Below are 26,809 nucleotides of genomic sequence, written 5' to 3'. Positions count from 1 at the left end.
TTCAGAACACTGTACAGTAGCTATTAAGGATGGAGAAAAACCTCTTGGCCAGACACGAGAATGATACCATCAAAAAGGAGAAAAACCTTAAGCACTGTGGAGGGAATAGTTATAGTAAAACTCAGTTAAGGAAAGCCATTGTGACCAATGTTCTAGGTGGTCCATTACGAAACAACAGAGATATTGTTGTAGGGCATGATCAACATGTGACCCTCAATCTGATTGTGGCAATGGATGGAACGGAAGTGCACTATGCCTACCTGAGTGGTTCATTTACAGATAAACTGGATCCTCTATATATCGAAAATGGTGACCTCATGCAGTCCATGATGTCGAACAATCACCTTTAGAAAATCCTTGGCTAATTCAAAGCATTTAGGTACCCTATAAAGTGGAATGAACAAAGCAGTTTTGGTGCAAATAGTTAACTATAACCAGAGTGGTAGTGTATTGTTCAGAAATAGGAACCTCAATGATAAAATCCATTGATTTACGAATCCAGGGTTGACTGGGCATGGGCAACAGGTATAATGGACCACTGGGCTTACTGTGAGGTGTCTTTGCTCTGGTATAGGTGGCAAAACGGTGTATGTGTTCCTTTATATCTTAAGCTATCCTTTACCACCAGAAAAGCTGTTTAAGAAGTTCCCCTGTCTTTCTATATCCTTGATGGCCTGCTATTAAAGACTAATGACAACAGTATAAAATGTTTTGTTAAACGTTATTTTTAAGCATATACAGATATTTTGCATGCCACAAACATCAAATATTTTCCTATTCAATGGTTCCTTCATTATTCACTTAACCAATTCTGTTGGTTGAGAACAGCACGTTGATCTTTAAATGCTGTCAGGAATGAGCGAGCATCCTTTTCTTCCATTGACTGAAGATCTAAGATGGTGGGTGATTCCAAAAGTGTTCTTTCCTCTTCATAGGGTTGGGAACAGGCATCTACTTTGTAGAGGCTATAGAGTCTTTATTAATCCCTGTCCAATGAGGTTGAAAGAGAGATGTGAGGAGTTTCACTGCACAATGTGAAATCCACAGTTACTTTATCTTTTTGCATTCCCAATTCTACTCCACTCACATGGGTACCTTTTTAATGTTCATTTCATGCTCTTTAAAATGTTTACTAGTATACCCTGGAGGGTGGTTCTCAGTAACATAGTATCTATTATATAAGTGAAATTCTTATTAGATCCCTTTAGAGCACTATTATATTCTTCTCCAATTGTCCAGAAGCATGCACACAGCTGAGAACACCTTTCTCAGGCAGAAGATCATCTTCACAATGTGATATCCCAGATCATGAGCTCAATGAAAAATATCTTGCATTTATAATTGCTGGCTCAGCCTCTCACATCTAGAGAAGATGTTAAGGCTGTATTGGCAGATAATTTTAGAAACTCTCCTGCATTACCAAGTCTAATAAGTTGCAAGTAGAAGGGAAAAACTTAGAGATTTTAATGGGAGGGCTGTGCAATCCAAGAGTATCAGATGCCGAGTTGCTTTTGTCAAGCAAGCCTCTGATGGAGGAAGCCAAAGAGAGAAGGTTTAAGACAGCTATTCATTTTAGCACAAGTGTGAACATCAGGAACAGTCTGAAGAATTATTTTTCTTGTGATGATCGTCATTTCTCAAAGGTAAAGAAAATTTGACTTTTGTCTAAATGGAGAGTATTAACCTAATGTTACTCTAGACCAAAAACAAAACAATACTTACACATTTATTAATGATTTATGTAGCAAAATTAATGAACTTTTCAGCTCTTGTTTCTTCTATCCGATGTGTGCTCTAGTGCTCCACATCACTACATGAGCCTTTACAGGTGGGATGATGGCTAGAGTAGATCCGCATTCAGGTAATCCATGTGATGGTAGGAGGGATAGAAACAATGAAGGTCCCCTTTGCGGAGCCCCCTGTGCATTCCCTTCTGCTCATCCCAAATTTCTATAAGCATTTAAGACATAAGAAAATTCAGAAAGGGCACCATCTAGTGTTTGATCAAGGTTCTCCCATCAGCTCTCCCCGTGTTCAAGCATTAACCTTTCCTAGCCCCTTAAGGGTATCTCCCATTTCTGCTAAATTCCAAAAGAATCTTACACATGGAGACCGAGGCCACAATAGCTGTTGGTGTTTCAACCTGCATGAAAAATCACTCACTCAGCCAGCTGCACAACCTATGATATACTTGAATATGGACACTGTAGGAGACTTCATTATTCATTTTAGAAAAAGGCCCAACAATTGGTGATCTTGGGCCTGATGTACAAGTCTCTTTTGTGCAAGCAAGCCCTGTGACTAATAAAAATTTGCCAGGTATGTGACTGCAAAATGTTGTTCTTTACATGCAAAATCCCTTTTGTGAGTCAGAAAGCTCCTTTTGATTTGTAAAAGGACTTTTGCAATCCTTTCTGAATCATTAATAGGAGGGCACGAAGCTGTCATCCCCTCTTATTTCTGATATGGAAAGGAATACATCAATGCTTTATGATTGAAATTGCGCATTATTGATGTGCTACCAACCCCTGAGTTGGGTTAGTAACTAATTTGCCAAGAGGAAGGGATCCTCATAGAACCTATTCTCCTTTGAGAATCATGCTGGCAGCCTTGGGGAGATTAGGCAATGATGCAGGAGACCACAGCCAGCTCCCCCAAGTTTTCCAATTAAGAAAACTTTATTTTTTTTAAAGAGCACTGGTTTCTTTAAGAAAAATTGAATGCTTTAAAACACAGGAGTGTTCTGTTTTGGAATGCAATCATAGGGATGGTGGTCTGCTGTATCTTACAGGCCAGAATCCTTGTGATTGCAGCCAGTCACAAGGAATGCAACTTGCAACCTGCTTAATGAATATTAATTAAGCAGACCATTCTACAACCATGTGAGAATGAAATAATAGTACATCAGGCTCCGAGTGCCTTGTTAAATAAAGCAGGATTCCACAAGGAATCCTCATGTGACAGACATACTTCAAACAAATCCTATGAAAGTCAAAAAAGACTTGTAAACAGTAAATTGCCAATTGAAGGCTATGAAGGTTGGTGACCAAGCCCTAGCTGCCTTTCTTGCTTTTATTGAGGGGGTTCCAATTCTGTAAGCCTAGCATTTTCTTACATGGTAACAAAGTTACATTCTCAGTCACAAAAACAGTCAAAATCTTCTAGCAGATCGAGGCTCTAAAATATGGTGGCCAAGAGCTACAGGAGGCTGGATATGATGAAGTTCAAGTCTTCAATTTTCGTATGAAAGCAACAAGCATAATATGATTTAGAATGCAGACGCAAAAGTTGACTCACTGCTGTGATCACCATGTTGCCTATTCCAGCTGCTTTATTAGTGTTTGCATGCAGTCTCTGTTCTGGGGATCAAAATCTGTCAGTGCAGCCAAGCAGGCTGCTTACTCCCGAGTGGTCTACCTGTGGCCTGATGAACTGGCTGTAAGGTCCTGCTAAAGTCTTTGGTTTTGCATCTAAAGCTCTAATTGGGGAAAGATGGAAATTATCATTGTCCTGGTCAGGTTCCTGATATTTTGGGCTATTGGTTTTTGACTTTCGGCTTTGACATTTTATGGAGCTTAGAATCAACGAACTGCACAAGGCCAAGAACCATAGTTGGGTGTGACTCTACAAGACTGAATAGCTGAATTTGGTATCACACTGAAGCCACAGACTTTATTGCCAAAAGTTCAGAGTGGGACAGACCAGAAAATCTTGCCCACCACAAATGTCTTTTACTCCAAGTTTCAAATTTACTTGCATTCTGAAGGCATTTCTCCTGGCCCCGTGGCGAGTTGTAAGTTGGGGAATTAATTCTCTTTCAATACTGAGGGTCCCAGAGGGCCAACTAGCCCAACAGGTATCTCCAGTATGCGCCAGGGAGCTGCGTTGCTGACAGGTGTTCAGAGGCCAAGCCCCTTTTTACAGCTCTCTGCAACGCAGCTCTGTGGTGCTTACTGGAGGTACCTAGTGGGCTAGTTTGAGCCTAGGGACCCTTAGGATTCAAGAGGACTTAATCTCTCAACTTAGAACGGCCACAGGGAGCGTTTATTCAGTGGTGAAGGGAGGAGACGGGGCGTGAGGTGATATGTGCAAACACGCCCTGTGGCGCATTTTAAGTTGGGGAAATAATTCCCCTTCAATCCTGAGGGACTCTGGGGGCCAACTATCCCACCAGGTGCTTCCAGTAAGTACCACTGCGCTGCGTTGCAGAGAGGTGGTGCAGGACGTGCCCCTTTTTACACCTCTCTGCAATGGCACTTACTGGAGGTGCCTAGTAGGTAATTTGCCCCTAGGGAACCTCAGGATTCAAGAAGACTTGTTCTCCCAACTTAAAACGGCCACATGGGGTGTTTACACAGTGGGGAAGGGAGGCGACAGGGTCTGAAGTGACGTGTGCAAACGCCCTGTGGCACGTTTTAAGTTAGGGAAATAATTCCCTTTGAATCCTGAGGGCCCATGGGAGCTAACTAGCACACCAGGTGCTTTCAGTAAGCGCCACTGCGATGCGTTGCAGAGAGGTGGTCCAGGCCGTGCCACTTTTTACTCCTCTCTGCAACGCAGCTCTGTGGCGCTTACTGGAGGTACCTAGTGGGCTAGTTTGCCCCTAGCACCCTCAGGATTCAAGGGACTTAATCTCCCAAATTAAAATGGACAGAGGGCGCGTTTACACAGTGGTGAAGGGAGGGGATGGTGTAGGAAAGTGGCTCTATATATACTGGACCAAAGTAAAATCAGCCGAACTACGAATTACGATTTACTCACCTGTTATCAGGAGAGACCTCAGTGCTGCATCTTTGAGCCCAGTACTGATCCTGAAAAGTAATTCTAACAGTACTTACCAGTAACTTGAATTTCGTTCCATAGGATATCATTGCATGCTTTTTGTTGAAAAAGTTTCTAAGGGTTGATTTTTTAAACTTACAAATATTCCTCTAAAATCAGTCGAACTACGAATTCCGATTTACTCACCTGTTATCAGGAGAGACCTCAGTGCTGCATCTTGGCGCCCAGTACTGATCCTGAAAAGTAATTGTAATCGTACTTACCAGTAACTTGAATTTCTTTCCATAGGCTAACATTGACTGGTTTCACTTGGAAATTCTTTTATGTGTGGAGTTTTGGAACTTACAAATATTCCTCTAAAATCAGCCGAACTACAAATTCTGATTTACTCACCTGTTATCAGGAGAGACCTCAGTGCTGCATTTTTTAGCCCAGTACTGATCTTGAAAAGTAATTTTAACCTTATTACCAGTAACTTGAATTTCCTTCCATAGGCCAACATTGACTGTTTTCACTTGGAAATTCTTCAAAGTGTGGAGTTTTGGAACTTTAAAATATTCCTCTAAAATCAGTCGATCTACAAATTCCGATTTACTCACCTGTTATCAGGAGAAACCTCAGTGCTGCATCTTTGAGCCCAGTACTGATCCTGAAAAGTAATTCTAACCGTACTTACCAGTAACTTGAATTTTCTTCCATAGGCTAACATTGACTGGTTTCACTTGGAAATTCTTCCAAGTGTGGAGTTTTGGAACTTTAAAATATTCCTCTAAAATCAGCCGAACTACAAATTCCGATTTACTCACCTGTTATCAGGAGAGACCTCAGTGCTGCATCTTTGAGCCCAGTACTGATCCTGAAAAGTAATTCTAACCATACTTACCAGTAACTTGAATTTCCTTCCATAGGATATCATTAGCTGCTTTTTGCTGAAAAAGTTTTTCTGTAGATTTTTTAAACTTACAAATATTCTCTAAAAATCATGCCTACGATAAAAACGTAATTACTTGCCTGTTTTAGATAGAGGTCCCAGTGCTGAACGTAGGAGTCCAGCACTGGATTAAAAAGTAATGTGAGCATACTTTACCTGCAAAATGAATTTCCTTCCATAGGATAACATTGGTCATTCCAACTGAAAATGTTTCTAAGTGTCAACTTTTAAAATACAATAATATTCCTTAAAAATCACTACTGTAACCAAAACGCTTTTACTTAACAATTTACAGCTCATGTCCCGGGACTAAATCTAGGACCCAGTCCTGTGGTTAGAAAAGTAATCTACAAAGTAACTAATTGCATTTAACCAGAAATTCCCATTGAGCTCAATGTTGCATTGTGTTTGAAATTGTGTTGCCTATTGCAACAAACTGTAACTATTGCATTCAAAAAGTCTATTGCCTATTTGAAAAGTAGTTAACTAAAGTAACTCATCCTGAGAAAGTATATTTTGATACCATGTTGGTTCTACAATAAAACAACTATGGGCCTTATGTAGGAAGCCTAATTGCACTCGCAAATGCTGAAATTTGCAGAATTTAAGCATTTGCGATCGCAATTAGGGCAGTGAGCTATGTAGCACACAAAAACCCACATGCAAAAAAAGGAATCGCAAAATTTGCGATTCCTTATTTTGCTATTGCATTTAAAGATTCGTAAATTGTGATTCCTTAAATGCAATGTAGGAAGCACCCAAGTTGTGCAAATTTTGGTTTAAGGAATCGTAAAATATCACCAAGTTCAGGTTGGTGGTATTTTGCGATTTCTTTGAAAAATGGACTTTTTGGCATTTTTCAAAGTGCCATGTGGGTCATATATATGCCCTTAGGGCATGTATGTTGGCCACATGTGCACACATGTTAATTTCAGGGGTGGAAAAGGATGTCCTATTGACACCCTTAGAACCCTGAAATTGCATTCTCAATTTGCGATTCTCTAATTGATAATCGCAAATTGAGAATGTCTTCCTATTCATTCCTATGGGCCTTCCAGCCCATAGAAATGAATGAGAAGGTATTCCTTATAAGCGAATCTCAATTTGCGATTCGCAAATAAGGAATAAGTGGAATTCGCAAAACATTTTGCTAATCCTACTTACATTGTACTTTGCGATTCTCTAATTGCGATTCACAAAAAATCGCATTTTGAGATTCGCAAAACACAAATTACCTACATATGGCCTCTAATCTTTTGATACAAAACAATTAGCCTAGAGTTCAGATCTTGAGTGTGTGAGACCATTTGCTGACTGATTGTGTACAACAAATGCTTTACACTGTCCTCTGATACTACCTTACTGCTCAACCAAGCTACCACTTTAGAGAGTAAGGCTATATCTAACTTTAACCTCTGGCAAATCTATGGGGACTGGGGACTCTATACACACTATACCTTACTTTTGTCCAGTATATATAGAGCCACTTTCCTACACCATCCCCTCCCTTCAACACTGTGTAAACATGCCCTGTGTCCTCTTGCACTCATCTAGTGACCCATTCAGCATCATGTACTAATCCATTCACTGCACCAAAACCTAAGCACTTATTAATTCACCCATGCACTCTCCTTGCAGTACTCTAATCATTCAGTAAGTACCCAAGTATTCATGCGGTGAGCCAGGCCTTAGCACATGGACTGCATCAAACCCCTATCCACTATGCATGCAGTCCTCTAACCACCTACACACTTGTCTTTCACACCTTCAATTCTCCAGCCGGTATCCATACACTTACAGGAAATACCCTGTCACTCCTCTTGCCTTCCTCTAGTGACCCATTCAGCACCATGTACTAATCCATTCACTGTGCCAAAAGCCAAACACTTATAAATTCACTCAGGCACTCTCCTTGTAGTACTCTAATCATTCAGTCAGTACCCAAGTACTCATGAACTGAGCCAGGCCTTAGCACATGGACTGCTTCAAACCCCTATCCACTATGCATGCAGTCCCCTAACTAACCAACACACGTATAGTTCTGCATTTATACATTCAACAAAAAAAAACAATATTTCAGTTTCAATATTTAAAAAAAAAAAATCCATTTATATTAAAAATATTTTATGTAATTTACAAAATAAAATATGTACAAATAAACAGTTAAAAAAACTGTAGAAAATCAGTATAAAAAATACATATAACTATTATTACATTTAAAAATTATCATTCAAAAAACCTTCGGAATTCACTGAAAAAAACCATAGGTTTCAGACATGTTATAGTTAGGAATTAGCATTCAAAAAACCTTGGAAATTCACTGAAAAAACCATAGGTTTCAGGGCTGTTATAGTTAGCTGGACATTTCACTCGTACAAGACCATTGAAATTCCTCCGTTATAGTTAGTTCTGCTAACTATAACTCGCGCGCCCGCAATCACTGCTGATGATGTCACATATTACATCATTCATGACATGGTCAGTGACATCACTGATGACATCTCAAATGACATCACTGATGACATCATCCAGTGAATGTGTGTTTTTCTGAAAATTAAATATGTTTTATATCTGTATTTCTCAAGGTCGATGGAAGAATAAATGGGTATATAAGTGTCTAAATGGATGATTTTTTTTTTAAATGGATTGTATACCTGACTAATTGTATCTTAGTGAATACATGGGTTAGTGAATAATGTTTAAATATATACTTATCTGTATCAGTCTCTCACTTTGTGAGTTAATGGCTGCATGGATTGGTGAGTAGCTACATGAGTGTCTACATAAGTTATCAGTTGTTTTTTGAGTATTAGTATGAGTGCCTGAGCGTCTGTATGGTTCAGTGGGGGTATATCATAGTGCATAGATGCATGAATGAGTGACTCACTGTTTGTATGTGTTGAAGACAGCATCTGTGCAGGAGTATAAGCAAGTCCTGGGCACACGTATATAGTATACAGTTAATACAGTAGCGAAATTATAATGCAGTCGACACCGGTGGTTCCATGAAAGTTGTTTTATGCAAGAATGTTCGTAAAAGAAAACAACGCCAGCCGGCACGTGTTTCGTCAACGGTCGCTACCTGTAACTCTTCAGGGCTGGGAACAATGTAATATAACATAATCAAAATACAGTAACAAATCAACATGTTCATATATTAGAAAGAAAATCAGTGACACTAGTGGGGTGATTAAACAAAACACCCTGCTAACCGTGGAAACCCTATGGAGACCTGGAGAAAAAATACAAGAGGAGCGAATTGTCTGGCAAAAGGATGTGACCTGCATCATGTAGTACCCCTAAAGAAATAAAGAGTTCAACAAAATAGTCATATAACGATTCGCTGGGAGAGCATACAACCTGTAGTGCCTCTCAAGGGATGAAGAAATCAGCAGATTATTTAATGATTTGCTTGGAGAGCATACATCCGTAGTGCCTCTCAAGGAATGAAGAAATCAGCAGAACAAATGCCCAATTACAATTGAAAAAAACATGTAGCGATTCGCTTTGAAACAGTCTCAAAAAGACCACCGAATAACGTGTCTTATACAAACAACAAATGAGTTTGTAGTAACCCGGCTAAGTGCTTGCATATATAAACAAGTGAAAGAGTCGTGAGACAAAAGTACAACAGAATAAATGGCTTAAAAAGGGAAAAGAGACAACAATTTAAATCACGTAAGAGTGTGTATTGACACTTGTTTGCGTACCATGGAAGGCTATTAACTCGTAGTAAAATGGTACAATGTGCATGCACGGGTGCGTCATTATGTTTTAAATCAGAAAGGAACATCCAAACAATTAGTGCTACAATCGCTTAGGTAGTGATTGAGAGAGATAAAAACCATGCAAAACATGCCATCGATATCGGGGGGATGAGGGCAGCCGAACAAATTAGTGAAGCTAACATGCAACTGGTGACCGTCGGGGGAAAGAGTAGATAAATCAGGAAATCGTTTACCTGAAAATGCGTTATGCAAGTATCTAGTGGTGAGAGGGAGAGAAAAAAAAGGGGGAGTGCCCGGAGTAAGTTGCAAAGCCACACTATAGGAAGCTATAACATAGTTAACGGGTAAAGAAAAACAGCGATAGGCTGGGGAAACTCACCGAAAAACCAGTAATAATTCCAACCCGGTATACGGGTACAATGACAAGCCGCGGATAAGGCCGTCAGAATTAGAGAATGCCAATGGGCGGGTGCGTCCGTGTTGTGGCGGTGCCTGAAAAAATATGGGCAGCGGTCATTAACTGGCCAAGCGGAAATGTAGCTGAGGGCTCCAAAACCGCATGAGTTTGTGTGGGTCAATACTTGGAGGTGCAGGTTCCAGCCGTTGCTCGTCTTGCCATGGAGAGTGGGAGACAAGACGATAACAGGAAGTGTTCTTTATTAGTGTAAGTGTAAAAAGGCTGGAACGCTAACTTCCATGCGTGTTGGTGTGCACAGGAAGTTGTGTTTTGTAATTGTATTATGGGCGAGTGACGAGTGTGAAAATGAAAGGGTACGCAGGAAGATCATTGTTGCAGAATAATGTAGCATAACATTGGTCACAAACAATTATTGTAATGAAAGGAAAACCGACTTCACAGTCTAATAGTCGGTAGTGATATAGCGCGTTTGCATATAAGTAGCATCAATTGACAATGCATAACAAGGGTAATGCATGGTTTATAGCAAAGACATTTGCTGAAATAGCATACAGGAGAAACAAAGGGGGGGAGGAGGGATTATAGTAGAACAAGGCAACAGAATTTATAAAGATGCAATATTGCAATGGAGCAGAGGCAACACATTTCTAAAAGGGATTGCAGTAGAACAAGGCAACAGAATTTATAAAGATACAATATTGCAGTGGAGCAGAGCCAACAAAGTTCTAGATATGCAACATAATGAGTAGAACCAGAAAAGAGGTAGCTCAAAATATGGTCATGATATTGTCTTAGGTATTGGTGAACTGATTCGACACGTAACTAAGGAGGAATTAACCATCACGTGGGAACATAGTCAGAAGGCCAGGAGAAGGATATCCAGAGGGAGAAAGTAAAGAAAGGCAGGGCCCTTGTCGTAGACTACATTTGTGACAATGTCCAGCAGATGGAAGAGTCTCAAGTGCCCAAGAAGTATTGTAATTCATGGTTGGTGTTCTGGCCATGTCTTACAGTGTGAAGGTGCATGATCCATGTCGCCTTGAGGCATCTGAGTCTGAGTTCGCGATTTCCCCCCCTTATGTTGGGTTGGGCAATGTTAATGCCAAAAAAGGAGAAACTTTTGTGAGTTCCCTGTGATGGACATGAAGCTACATGTAAAGCCATGGGATATCTGTTTTTTCAATTGTAATTGGGCATTTGTTCTGCTGATTTCTTCATTCCTTGAGAGGCACTACAGGATGTATGCTCTCCAAGCGAATCGTTAAATGATCTGCTGATTTCTTCATTCCCGAATCGTTACATGACTATTTTGTTGAACTCTTTATTTCTTTAGGGTTACTACATGATACAGGTCACATCCTTTTGCCAGACAATTCACTCCCCTTGTCTTTTTTCTCCAGGTCTCCGTAGGGTTTCCACGGTTAGCAGGGGGTTTTGTTTAGTCACCCCACTAGTGTCACTGATTTTCTTTCTCATATATGAACATGTTGATTTGTTACTGTATTTTGATTATGTTATATTACATTGTTCCCAGCCCTGAAGAGTTACAGGTAGTGACCGTTGATGAAACACGTGTCGGTTGGCGTTGTTTTCTTTTACGAACATTCTTGCATAAAACAACTTTCATGGAACCACTGGTGTCGACTGCATTATAATTTCGCTACTGTATTAACTGTATACTATATACGTGTGCCCAGGACTTGTTTATGTTTGTTTGGCTATGGGCTCTTAGCTCATTCCTCATACAGGGGTTTTGGGTCTTCTTCTTGGCAGCACCGTGAATCACTTGTTCGTCGTTCCTCTAGAACCCTGCATCGTTACCTGCGTGAGTGTGACTCACCTGCTACTTTAAAACCCCCTGTAGAAACCACCATGTGTGCAGGACTGTATGGGTTGGGGAGTGTGTGTGTGGGTGTGTTAGTGAGTGAATGACTGTCTCAATAGTGTCTTGAACAGTAAATACATATGTTTTAAACTAGTAAATGTGAGTATTGGTGTATATAAGTGAATATATGTGAGAGTGAGAGATTGGAAGGGTTCCTGTATAAATTAGTCTGTGTTTCGATAAGTGATTGCTTAAGAGAGTAAGTAAGTGTAAATTTCTGTAGCAGTAAGTGTGGTGGTGTGGGTATAACTGTATATGCAATTTAACGGATGTTTGATACTTTGTCTGGATGTGTGACTATGTGTGTGAGTAACTCTATGGATGAGTGTCATTGTGTAACAGGATGTATAGGTGTAAGAGTACATTTGATGAGTGAGTACATGTATGAGTGACTGTATAGGACTGTTGGCGAATGAGTGGATGTGTGTGTAGATCCTGGAATTACTCAATAGGTGTGTTGTAAGTGGTATTGGTATGTCCATTTTTTTGAAAATGTTAGTTTCTATTTTTGAGTGTATGTATCAAAGGTTATATAAGGGTGAGAGGAAGTCTGCCTCTCTATTACAAGGATGATGTCATCAGTGATGTCATTTGAGATGTCATCAGTGATGTCATGAGTGATGTCACTGACCATGTCATGAGTGATGTAATATGTGACATCATCAGCAGTGCATTGCGGGCGCGTGAGTTATAGTTAGCTGAACTAACTGTAACGGGGGAATTCCAATGGTTTTGTATGAGTGAAATGTCCAACTAACTAAAATCGCCACTACAACCTATGGTTTTTTCAGTGAATTTCTTAGGTTTTTTAAATGCTAATTCCTAACTATAACGTGCCTGAAACCTATGTTTTTTCAGTGAATTTCAAAGGTTTTTAAATGCTAATTTGTAAATATAACGTGCCTTAAACCAATGGTTTTTTTCAGTGAATTTCTAAGGTTTTTTAAATGCTAGTTTCTACCAATGCCTACAGATGTACGACATGTGAAGAAAGAAGAAAAAACACACAGAAAGAGCCAAAAGAAATGCAGAAAGAAGCAACAGAAGTCATCAAAGACAAAGAAAAGTGCAGGAAGAAGGAAGACGTGCAGAAAGAACAAACAGAGGAGCAGAAAGAGGCCTTGTTGCAAAATCATCCTGTGCCCTCAACTTTTTCAGATGGGTACTGGTGTTAACTGACTCTGACTAACCACTCCTAGAACAAGTGCTATGCTAAAAGACACTTAGGGGCAAATTTACAAGCCCCTTACGCCAGATTTGCGCTGCAGTTTTGTCACTTTTGTGACATAGTCACGGCGCAAAGCCACGCCATGCTGCGGGCTATTTACAATGTGACGCATCTAGGGAGATACATCACGTTGTAAAGCCCTGCGCCACATGTGGGCGTTCCTGCACAGGTGGGGCGTTCCGGCGCAGGAAAGCCTCTGAAAAGTGGCTGAGTGAAATCTACAAGATTTCACTCACTCACTTTTACGGCCATGCTGCATCTAAACCCTGCGCCTGCTTGAAGCAGGCGTAAGGATTGACGCAGCATGTTAGGGATAGGGGCACCAAGAGCCTTGCTGGAGCTGCGTCGCGCTTGCGAAGCAAGTCCAGCAATGCGCCGCCTTTCCACATGGGGGAATGCAATACGCATCTTCCCATCCGTGCGCCAAGGTGCGCCGCATTGTAAATGTGGCGCATCAGTGGTGGCGCACGGGTGGGCAGATGCGTTGCAACTCTGCTGGCGCATTACTGCTGATTAGCAGAGATGCGCCAGAAGTAGTAAATCTGCCCCTAAGAATACAGTTAAAACACCTACATACACTAGGGAACACTATGCATCGGGGTACCCCTGTGATTACCATAGCCTCCTCTGTAAGCCCCTAGTATATAATAGGGCAGGGGGATTAAAACTACCTCTTAAAACGTGCCACAGGGCGCGTTTGCACACTGGTGAATGGAGGGGGGCCTGAGGTGGCATGTGTGCAAAAACACCATGTGGCCCTGTTAACTTGGGGGATAAAGTCCCCTTGAATACTGAGTGTCCCTTGGGTCCAACTAGCCCACCAGGTATCTCCAGGTAGCGCCACAGAGCTGCGTTGCAGAGAGGTGTTAAAAGGGTCACGGCCTGTACCACCTCTCTGTAACGCAGCGCAGTAGCGCTCACTGGAAGCAAATGGTGGGCTAGTTGGCCCCCAGGGGTCCTCAGGATTGAAGGGGAATTATTTCCCCAACTTAAAATGCACCACAGGGTGTGTTTGCACACATCACCTCAGGCTCCATCCCCTCCCTTCACCACTGTGTAAACATGCCCTGTGGCCATTTTAATTTGGGAGATTAAGTCCCCTTGAATCCTGAGGGTCCCTAGGGTCCAACTATTCCACTAGGTACCTCCAGTATGCACCACGGAGCTACGTTGCAGAGAGGTGTAAAAAGGGGCACGGCCTGGACCACCTCTCTGCAACGCAGCACAGTGGCTGTTACTGGAAGCACCTGGTGGGCTAGTTGGCCCCCAGGGGCCCTCAGGATTGAAGGGGAATTATTTCCCCAACTTAAAATGCGCCACAGGGCATGTTTGCACATGTCACCTCAGGCCTCATCCCCTCCCTTCACCAAAGTGTAAACGCGCCCTGTGGCCGTTTTGAGTTGGGATATTAAGTCCCCCTGAATCCTGAGGGTCCCTAGGATCCAACTAGCCCACTAGGTACCTCCAGTAAGCGCCACAGAGCTGCATTGCAGAGAGGCGTAAAAAGGGGCATGGCCTGGACCACCTCTCTGCAATGCAGCACAGTGGTGCTTACTGAAAGCACCTGGTGGGCTAGTTAGCCCCCAGGGGCCCTCAGGATTGAAGGGGAATTTTTTCCCCAACTCAAAATGCTCCACAGGGCGTGTTTGCACAAGTCACCTCAGGCCCCGTCCCCTCCCTTTGCCACTGTGTAAACACGCCCTGTGGCCGTTTTCAGTTGGGAGATTAAGTCCCCTTGAATCCTGAAGGTCCCTAGGGTCAAACTAGCCCACTAGGTACCTCGAGTAAGCGCTGTTGCAGAGAGGTGTGAAAAGGGGTACGACCTGGACCACCTCTCTGCAACAGAGTGCAATGGCACTTACTGGAAGCACCTGGTGGGCTAGTTGGCCCCCAGGCGCTCTCAGGATTGAAGGGGAATTATTTACCCAACTTAAACCACGCCACGGGGCATGTTTGCACAAGTCACCTCAAGCCCCGTCCCCTACCTTCACCACTGTTTTAAGTTGGGAGATTAAGTCCCCTTGAATCCTGTTGGTCCCTAAGCTCAAACGAGTCCACTAGGTACATTGAGTAAGCCCAACAGAGCTGTGAATCAGAGAGGTGTAAAAAGGGGTGTGGCCTCTGAGCACCTCTCTGCAACGCATCTCCCTTGTGCATACTGGAGGTACCTGGTGGGCTACTTTGTCCTCAGGGACCCTCAATATTGAAGAGGAATTCACCTCATTCAAATTCTTTATTCGGTTTAACGCCATAAAAGTACAGTTAAAAAATGACAGCATATACAATTTAAAAAGAAAACAAGAAAGATACAGGAACTGTTACTCCTACAATTCATTCGTTCGTTGGGCCAATCTCCCCCCCCCACCTGTTAGTCCAAATTATAGTGGTATTTTACTCAGCAAGTCCCTCTGGTATCTCTTAGTTTGACTGCTAGGAATTCATTAGTGGAGGAGTGTGGCTCAATGGTTAGAGCGGCAGACCCTGATGCAGAGTTCTGGCCAGGGACCAGGGTTCGATTCCTGCCTCGGCGGGGTCTCGGGCTCAATTTCCTCGGACCTGTTAATTCTCGCCTCGGTACCTATTCTAATCACGGGCCCCACGCTGCAACTCTGGGCAATAGCTTGCTTAGCCTCCACACTGGCCCCAACAGCACTAAGGATGCCTGGCTTCACCCTGGGGGTGCCCAGAAGTGGACACTTCAAGGGAAAGCCAGGAGGGGTTCCACAGCGGTATGAGTATCAGCGACAGGAAGCCGACACCGCAAGGTGACCGTCTGATGACAGTGCGCTCTATAAATACCATGACATTTACATTTAATTCCCCAACTTACAACTTGCCAGGGGCGCATTTTTAAAATGGCGAAGAAAGGGGGCGGGCCTGAAGTGACATGTCTGCAAACACGCCCTGTGGCATGTTTTAAGTTGGGGAATTAATTCCTCTTCAATCCTGAGGGTCCCTGGGTGCCAACTAGCCCACCAGGTACCTCCAGTATGCACCAGAGAGCTGCGTTGTAGAGAAGTGTTCAGAGACCACGCTCCTTTTTACAACACTCTGCAACGCAGCTCCGTGGCGCTTACTGGAGGTACCTATGGGCTAGTTGGCACCCGGGGACCCTCAGGATTGAAAAGGAATTAATTCCCCAACTTAAACCGCGCCACAGGAAGTAATGCACACGTCAACTCAGGCCCCGCCTCTTCCCTTCACCACTGTACAAACGAGGCCTGTGGCACGTTTTAAGTTGGGGGATTAACTCCCCTTGAATCCTGAGGGTCCCTGGGGTGCAGCTAGCCCACCAGGTACCTCCACTAAGCGCCACAGAGCTGCGTTGCAGAGAGGTGTAAATAGGGACGTGGCCTAAAAACACCTCTCTGCAATGCAGCTCCCCGGCGCATACTGGAGGTTACTGGTGGGCTAGTTGGCCCCCAGGGACCTTCAGTATTCAAGGATCATTAGTTCCCCATCTGCAAACGCACCAGGGGGGCGTGTTGGCAGAGTGCTGCAAGGAGGGGGCGGTGCTTCCAGAGCTGTGCCGGTCTTTTTTTAAGAAGGGGGGCTGTGTGGCCCCCTTCTTTTCCTAAATAATTGGCCCTGGGGACCCCATCCCCAGGGCCTGCCCCCTATTTTTTTTAAAACAAAACTTTGGAAGGGGGCCGCGTGGCCCTCCTCCAGAGACCATAATCGGCCCGGGGACCCCTTCCGCGGGACATAGCCATGTTTTTTTTATTGATTTTGAGGGGCCAGCATTGCTCCCCTCCTCAGGCCACTTATGGCCCCGGGGACCCCATCCCCCGGGGCCAGCCTTTGTGTTTTTTTAATACATTTTTGAGGAGGTGGGTCGCATGACCGCATTCTCGGGCCACTTCTAGCCCCAGAGACCCCATCCCCCGGGGCTGGCCCTCTCCATTGGGGACCGTGGAATGGTCCCCAGTCCCCCCACGGTCCCACCGGCTCCCCACTTCCTTTGGGAGCCGGCATTGCATTTCCACATGGGAAGCTGCTAAGATGCAGCTCCCCATGTGGAAAAGCAATCGTCTTTGGTTTTTGGAAGAGAGAGCAGGTTTCCATTTGCACCAGTATTGGGTTCGTCTCGTCTTGTCAAAACTGACTATCTAGGACGTTGTTTGCCTCATATATATATATATATATATATATTCACTGAAAAAACCATAGGTTTCAGGAGTTATATAGTTAGGAATTCGTATTTAAAAAACCTTTGAAATTCACTCGAAAAACTATAAGTTTTAGTGGTGTTATAGTTAGCTGGACATTTTACTCATACAAAACCAATGAAATTGCTCCTATATAGTTAGTTGTACTAACTATATTTCGCGCACCCGCAATCCACTGCTGATGATGTCACATATTAGATCATTCATGACATGGTCAGTGACATCACTGATGACATCTCAAATGACATCACTGATGACATCAAGGATGACATCATCCAGTGAATGTGGTTTGCTTCGTTATTTAAATATGCAATATATATATATAGCAATTTACATTGAAGAATGAGTGGATATATATGAATAAATATTTGGATGGAGGATTTAGTAGCAGTGTAATTGACTGTTTACTTGACCAATTTATAATGTCTCACTAAATATAGTGGATAGTGACTAAACTGTGTGAATATCTGTATCACTTTGTCAGTTGTTGTGTAAACTGATTCTACAGTTGGTTACTAGCTATGTGAAAGTCTATATTAGTTATTGATTAGTTAACTGAGTATTTGTATGGGAGTGTGAAAGTGTGTGTTTTTCGGTGGGGGGTGTGTGACTGTCCAAAGATGTGTGAATAGTTGATTCAGTAGATATATGAAGTTAAAACTACATGTTCTAACAGTTTGGGTGAGGGAATCTCTTTATGGGTGTGGTGATGAGCAAATATATTTCTCAAAGGTACAGGTCCAACAAACTAGAAAAATAAAAGGCAGTGTACGTGTCAGTTGTTGTATATAAATAAGTATACATAAGACACAATGATTGTGTGAGTGACTGTATGGATAACTGTATACTTGTAATAATGATTTTATAATTCACTAAGTATGACTTACTATCTAAATGAATAGAAGAAGTGGTATTTGTATAAGTGTTTTGCTAAGTAAATATGTAAGTATGATCCATTGTTTGCATACGTGAGTAGGATGACTTCATATGTGAATAGGATGCGTGCTGTTGTTTAATGTCGATATAGATGTATAAGTATTTTTGATAGTGTTCTATTGTTCATTGACCACATGTATGAGTGAATCCATAGGTAAGTGATTAGATGTGTGTATACATCTATGAATCACTGAGTGGATTTTTAGATACTTGTATTGCTGTGACAATGGATTTAAATATGATACTCTGTATTTTACAAACAGTGATGAAAAATTGTAATAGTGTATGAAAAGGTGTATGTGATTGTCACGTGGATGATGTCATCAGTGATGTCATCAGTGATGTAATTTGAGATGTCATCAGTGATGTCACTGACCATGTCATGAATGATCTAATATGTGACATCATCAGCAATGGATTGCGGGTGCGCGAAATATAGTTAGTACAACTAACTATATAGGAGCAATTTAATTGGTTTTGTATGAGTAAAATGTCCAGCTAACTATAACACCACTAAAACATATAGTTTTTTGAGTGAATTTCAAAGGTTTTTTAAAAACGAATTCCTAACTATATAATTCCTGAAACCTATGGTTTTTTCAGTGAATTTCAAAGGTTTTTTTAAATGCTAATTCCTAACTATATAAGGCCTGAAACCTATGGTTTTTTCAGTGAATTTCAAAGGTTTTTTAAATGCTGATTCCTAACTATATAAGGCCTGAAACCTATGGTTTTTTCAGTGAATTTCAAAGGTTTTTTAAATGCTAATTCCTAACTATATAAGGCCTGAAACCTATGTTTTTTTCAGTGAATTTCAAAGGTTTTTTTAATGCTAATTCCTAACTATATGAGGCCTGAAACCTATGGTTTTTTCAGTGTTTTAAAAAACAAATTTGATTGGTTAACTGGCTTATTAAGTGTATCTTAGTGAATACATATATTAGCGAGTAATGTTTAAATATTTAAATATATGCATGAGTGATGTAATATGTGACGTCATCAGCAGTGCATTGCAGACGTGCAAGTTATATTGAGTCCAACTAACTATGACGTGGGAATTTCAAGGGTTTTATGCGAGTAAAATTTCCAGCTAACTATAACTGGTGTGAAACCTATGGTTTTTTCAGTGAATTTCAAAGGTTTTTTAAATGCTAATTCCTAACTATAACTGGTGTGTAACCTATGGTTTTTTCAGGGAATATATATAGGGAAGGAGCGGAGCGCCGTGAGGCAAAGTTAAGGAAAATTTCAGGAAGATTCCTCAACCGGCGCCAAAGTTATTCCCAATAGAATGTTGCGATTTCCCTATGGAAAACAATCCTAACAATATATACCTACTGGCTATCGCCAGTAGGTAATATAAAATTTCTATGGCAAAATGAAACCCCTCATTTTGTTCCTTTTCAAATTAAATGTATTAAGTGTTACCACTTTATTCCAATCAAGATGACTTCAGGTGTGCCATACTTTTGTCATAAGTAAGAATGTTAGCGTTCTAGTTTTTCTTTAGAACACTCTGGGACATTCTGTCATTGGGCTATAGTTGGGCTACATCTGGCTGATATTTGGGCTACATTTGGGCTCTTTTGTCTCTGGTGGCCATCTTGGGAGACTGCATATCAGAATTTTTTTAATGAAATATGAGAGGATTTGAGAAGTCACTCAAAATGTGCCCTAATTTTTCTTTCTTCAGCACTAATCATAATTTCTATGGCAAAATTAACCCCCTCATTTTGTTCCTTTGCAAATTAAATGTTTTAAGTGTGAACACTTTATTCCAATCAAGATGACTTCAGTTGTGCCATACTTTTGTCATAAGTAAGACTGTTAGCGCTCTAGTTGTTCTTTAGAACACTCTGGGACATTCTGTCATTGGGCTATAGTTGGGCTACATCTGGCTGATATTTGGGCTACATTTGTTTTTTTTTGTCTCTGGTGGCCATCTTTGGGCTACATTGGGCTACATTGGGCTACATTGGGCTACATTGGGCTACATTTGGGCTCTAACATATATATAGCCCAATGTAGCCCAATATATATTTTTTCAAAGTTAATTTTCGTAAAAACAACTGGAGCACATATCTTGAGACATAGCAAAGGCACATCGGGCTACCAGTCCCTACAATTTTGCCAAGTTTGGTGGAAAACCATTCAGCCGTTCGGGCTACAAATGAGTCCAACCGCCCTATGAAATTAACATGGGGAAAACACGTTTTGGGACCCCCCTTTTATCTCGGCCCCCGCTTGACGAATCCCCCCCCAAACTTTCAGGGAAGGAGCGGAGCGCCGTGAGGCAAAGTTAAGGAAAATTTCAGGAAGATTCCTCAACCGGCGCCAAAGTTATTCCCAATAGAATGTTGCGATTTCCCTATGGAAAACAATCCTAACTATATATACCTACTAGCTATCGCCAGTAGGTATATATATATATATATATATATATATATATATATATATATATATATATATATATATATATATATATATATTACCTACTGGCGGTCGCCAGTAGGTATATATAGTTAGGATTTTTTCTCTATGGGATTTTTGAAAATTCTATGTCTAATAACTTTGGCGTTTGTGGACGGAATTGGCTGAAATTTTCAGGAAAATGGCACATTTTGTTTCTGAGCAGCCCTTGAAAATTTGGGGGGGGTTCGTCAAGGGGGGGCCGAGAAAAAAGGGGGGTCCCAAAACGTGTTTTTAACATTGAGTTTTCCATAGGGCGGTTGGCCTCACTTTTAGCCCGAACGGCTGAATGGATTTGCACGAAACTTGGCAAAATTGTAGGGACTGGTAGCCCGATGTGCCTTTTGTAGGTCTCAATATATGTGCTACAGTGGATTTTGAGAAATTAACGTTTAAAAAAAGATATATATCTGTAACAGCGGACCGGGCAGCGCTCCAGTATGCGTACTTTTCGCACAACGGAGCTTTGTGAAGCGAAGCTGATTGGTTCTCCGGCGTCTGTAAACATTCCAAACAGTCCGTAGCGGCCGCCATCTTGTCTCTCGGTAGGATCGAGAGAGAAGAGGAGGCCAAAGCGAAGGGGCAAATGACCATAAGGGGGCATAGTAGATCCTCGCTGACCCCCTAGGTTTGATGTGGAGGTTTTAAAAGGGCCCCGCGGGGCAAAAAATAATAATAATAATAATAATCGAACGGCTGAATGGATTTGCACGAAACTTGGTAAAATATTAGGGACTGGTAGCCCGATGTGCCTTTGCTAGGTCTCAATATATGTGCTCCAGTGGATTTTGAGAAATTAACGTTCAAAAAAAGATATATATCTGTAACAGCGCTCCGCTTCGCGTAACGGAGGTTTGCGAAGCTGATTGGTCATTCTGTCACTGGGCTATAGTTGGGCTACATCTGGCTGATATTTGGGCTACATTTGTTTTTTTTGTCTCTGGCGGCCATCTTTGGGCTACATTGGGCTACATTGGGCTTCATTGGGCTTCATTGGGCTACATTTGGGCTCCAACATATATATAGGCCAATGTAGCCCAATATATATTTTTCAAACTTAATTTTCGTAAAAACCACTGGAGCATATATCTTGAGACATAGCAAAGGCACATCGGGCTACCAGTCCCTACAATTTTGCCAAGTTTCGTGGAAATCCATTCAGCCGTTCGAGCTAAAAGTGAGTCCAACCGCCCTATGGAAATGAAGGAAATGAATGGGTAATTTGTAATTAGCAAATAGCTCATCGCAAACTAGGAATGGTAAAGAATCGCTATTTATTCCTTAAAGTTCGCTATTTAGGAAATGCAAAAAACTTTGATGATACATATGGCGGTTCATCTCTAACAAGATAAGAAGCATAGGGATAGATTTATGATGACTGGCGCATCACCAGGGATGTGTTAGTCATTCTGTGCCGCTGTTCCGTCACCTATGGTGTGCTGCATTTACAATGCGGCGCATCATGGGGCAAAAACAGCACAGATGCGTGATGTATCTGTGCCGTAAAGGTGGCGCATTGCTGGAGTTGTATCGCAAGTGTGATGAAGCTCCAGCAAGGGTCGGGGGTGCCCCTGTCGCAGGGTTTCTGTTCTCACACAGAACTGTGGACAGAGGATTGGAACCTCGGCGAATTAGGGTGTCCCAAAACTCACCTTAGTAATCAAAAACCCCTTAGCAAGCTAGGTACAGTGTCACATTGGATATAACAAACTCTCAATGTTTAGACAATCCAGAATATGAACTTATAGTACCTCAGGATACGTGGAACTCATGAACAGTCGGTCGTTATATATTTCTTAGAAACCAGAACATGGAGTTAAGAAGAACACATGTGTATTTGAAATGTTTATTTACTAATGCCGTCTTCTCAGGCGTAGTATCTTAGATAATACAAGTACACATATTATCAGTAGCAAAATTACCAGCATAGTTACTAGTACATAAAAAGCGAATGGTGACAGTATGTTAACATGCTGTAAATGAATAAGAGTTAGCAACACTTATAAGCAGCCGCGGGCCGTGGAGGGAGTTACGGTGGGGCAGGGAGGCGGGGAGGGGGAGGGGCAGGGTGGAGAGGGCTCCACCCTGCCCCTCCCCCTCCCCGCCTCCCTGCCCCACCGTAACTCCCTCCACGGCCCGTGGCTGCTTATATCTCACCCTCCCTAATACACATATTATATTATTTGCTAAGAAGGTCTCTTTGTGTTGGTTTAGGGCGTGCCCATACTTTAGTGTCTTAGATTTGAAGGAATCACATCAGCATACACCAGCTCTCTCTTCATGTGAACCGCATCAACTGTTGTGTATGTGTGTTCGGCAAAGCAATATAAAACCCGCCTCATGCCCAGAATTGGCAGAAGTTGCACTTATGTTATGAGTATGAAGTCGTGGAGATCAGACCTCATAACAATTCTGTATCGTGTTGTTCTTGAAACTTCAGCACTCGCTGTACAGATATAGTTTAACAAGCAAAGCAGATAGTAGAGCAATAACATATTATTCTCATGTAAACCACGATGAACTACTAGGTTGAAAGCTAAAGCAACAACTAAGTGTCGTGTGCAGAAGTTGCAAAAAAGGAAAAATGGCGTTTAAACCGGTAATGAGCCCATGCTAACTTAACACGGTGTAAAGATATCCAGGACCTAGATGACACCTCCCCATGATCCGGAAACGAACTGAATAAGATAATAGAAGTGCCATCTCATGAGAGCAGATTGCAAGTTTATATGTGGACGGTCCGCAAGGTAAAGCATTAAAAACTAGGAAAATTTAATGCTAAAGAAAAATAAAACAGCCAAGTACTTTATCGAGTCTTAAGCCAATAGGCAAGCTAAATAATAAAAACTTGACAAATAAGTCAATGAATTGTCAATGAAATGCTAGTACTCAGCATATCAAACATGAAAAAGGTCTATGACATAACTGTGTATGCAAAATAAGCTGCAACAGCCTCCAATAGGAAGTCACCGTCTTCATCCGAAAAGAGTTCAATCATCCAATTTAAAAGCGGAAAAGAACATACGTGCTCTCCCAGCACCGGATCCTCTATCACCATCAGAGGACAGCTCGGTGGGTTTTCAAGAAAGCTCTGTTCCAAGAAAGACTGTGTTGCCGCCAGTAAATTCCAGGGACCAATTAGTCCATGCATCAATGCCACAGCCATAATCCTTTCGCCAGGACAAACCAACTCGTGAGTAATGATAGGAGTCATCAGCTGATTAAAGTCGACGTCAGGAGAAACCGGTCCGCAGAGACACAAATCAATGGCCCAATCAAAATCACAGGTCAGGCAGTGAAATACAGGCTGGACACAGGTGAAGTAGGAGAATCGAAAAGATAATCCATATGCCGTGCTTAATATCGCCAACGGCATTGTGCCATAATATTCTAGCATGCGATTGCGGAACAGTGTCAGCAGCTGCAGGCAGGGAGCTTGCACAGGAGGGACATCCATATTTAAAAATGTAAAAAAGCACAAGAGCGTCCGCTGGTAATGCAAGTAAAAATGGGAATCCACGAAGCAGAGTGGAAAAAATAGAATGAAAAAAAGCAGGGATGACTCCAAAGATTTTCTCAAATGAAGTCACGAGACCACTGGTAACAACTTTAAAAAAGTGCGCCAGGGCCTTTGTGGAGGACGCGTTAAAGATAGTCCGAACCATCTTGCTGAAATGGAAAGGCAAATCTGTATTGAAAAGGGTCTGCACCTCTGTACGGGTGTTCGCTATGTGAAGCACGAAAGTTTCACGGGCCGAACTCAAGGCCACCTCTCTCTGAGACAAAAGAGCTCTTATTCTTGCCATGCCGTTGAAATCTGCTCCCAAGGTTGGTATTTGTGGCGAGATTGAAAACTCCCTATGTTCATGTGTGGGAGGAAATAGAACATTTCTGCAGCAAATAACCCGTTCACTTACTGTTACGATAAAAGGAATACTTTTAATTAACCCAGAACAATCTTCATTATTGAGCATCAAATAACTACCATTTTCCAACAACTTGAACGTGGGGATGATAGCAGGAACTGGCGTGCCTTGCAACACGCAAGCCATATTTGGTCGGTGTTTGTTGCATGAACCGTGTAACTGTATATGCCTACACATTAGTGAATGATGTGGCGTCTCAGTGCATTCCTCTCCATTCAGATAAACTTCTTGATCATCTTTGAAACATCTGTATGTGTATGGAAGCGACCAGACCTCATGAAGAAAAGCACTACCTAAAGGTTCATAACGACCTATTGGTATATATTTCATACAATTTGAAAACTTATATAAAGCAAAAGGCAGCGTTATTAAACCGTGGATAAGGCACGTTGCCAAAAAACCCGCAATCCTCTGCTGATGATGTCACTGAGCATGTCATGAATGATGTAATATGTGACATCATCAGCAGTGGATTACGGGTAATAGTATCTCTAGTTTACTCCCTTATAGCTGTCTTTCTTTTAACATAAGTGTCTGTTTCCTTCCCTTATACTTACTGTTCTGTTTTTTAAAAAAAAATGTTGGTTAACTTCCGGTTCGTGTACCGGCGAGCGAACTGGGAAGCGAACTACGAGAAATAGAGGTTGGCACAGTTCCAAATATTGTACCAATTTTTTAATAACGGGGAGGTAGTTCTGAAAAGAACTTTTTTTTTTATTGTTTTTGTTGTTTTATATTTTTTTTATTATTTTTCTGAATTTTTTTTTACTTTTTTTGAATTTTTCTGAACAGTTTTATATTTTTTGGGGTTTTTCTTGGAGGGGGCAATGAAAACGATTCATTGTAAAGGGCTCAACAGGAGCAACAAAACAAAAAAAAAGTATTTATTATTTTGGGCGTTTCGTACAAACTTGCATTTGATAGTCAATAGCTCTGTTGATCAGAGTGATGATTCTTTCTCCGTAGCAAATGAATCCATTGCAATGTACGCAGACGTGTTTTACTTCACCAAATCTCATTTGTATATTTGGCACCGTCTCCCTGCCCTCTGGTCCCGTTACTTCTGGTACAACAGATCTTCTGGCCATAATAGGGAGATTATCTAGGTCGTTCCGAAACTGTGCAGCACTGTAGTTGTTAGGATGCCACCTAGTCATATGGCGATGCATTGTGTAGTTTCCGAAACTGTATTTTTTCTCGGTCCCTCTGGACAGTCTATCTTGACATATAAGGCAAGCTACGTATCTTGCATTTACTTTTTTCTGACCTTTGGGAATTTTAAAAAATTGCCAAATGAAGTTTTCTTTCCGGTGAGACGTCCTGGGCTCCTCAGGCAAAAACTGCCTCTCTTCGTGCTCGTCGTCCTGTTCCTCTTCTTCCTCTTCTTGTTGAATTATAACTTGAGCAGGTGGTCCACTCTTCCTTGGATGTGGTGGAGGTGGTGGGGAAGCACCAGCTGAAGCTACTAAAGAAGCCATTGCTCACTGGTAACAAAGGGTCTTTCTCTCACAATGATGAAAGTCAGAGTGAGGAAAGAAGGAGGGATTTTCATCATTTGGGAAAAACAAGAGTTCTCAACCAATGAAAAGTGTTCATTTTAGATTATATGACCTAGTCTTACATCATTAGGAAACCAAAAGTGAAATGAACCAATGAAAAGTGTTATTACCAAGTCACATGACCTGCTGTGTTTACGTTAAGCGCTTTGCAGGGCCTCCCGGTTTGCTTCCAGAAACCGGCGCTTTGCGACTCGCTTCGCGTACCAGTTCGCTAACGTAGCACGTCATATGACGTATCACGCGACAACGTGAAACGTCATGCGGACGGGAGGCGTCACGATGTTGTTTTCTAACGCGGCAGTTGCGGTAAAGAAACGTTTACCGGCTCGCGGTCTATTTCGCGGCATCAAGGTCAGCTAACGGGAAGCTTCCCGATTCGCGAAGCGGGAACGAAGAAAAAAAATATTTAAAAAAAAAAAATTATTCATAAACATATAAAATATATTTTTGGATTTAAAGAAGAATACATTTTACAGCTACAGATATTAGCTGTTAAAAAACCAATGAAATTCACTGAAAAAACCATAGGTTATAGACCATATATAGTTAGGAATTAGCATTTACAAAACCTTGAAAATTCACTGAAAAAACCATAGTTTATAGACCATATATAGTTAGGAATTAGCATTTAGAAAACCTTCTTTTACTCACACAAAACCATTGAAATTCCATATATAGTTAGTTGCAGTAACTATATATCGCGCACCCGCAATCCACTGCTGATGATGTCACATATTACATCATTCATGACATGGTCAGTGACATCACTGATGACATC

This window comes from Lissotriton helveticus, chromosome 4_1, assembly GCF_964261635.1.
Source record: "Lissotriton helveticus chromosome 4_1, aLisHel1.1, whole genome shotgun sequence".
NCBI classification, from domain to species: Eukaryota; Metazoa; Chordata; class Amphibia; order Caudata; family Salamandridae; genus Lissotriton; species Lissotriton helveticus.
The sequence above is the reverse complement of the archived record's forward strand: the minus strand, read 5'-3'. Positions refer to the sequence as shown.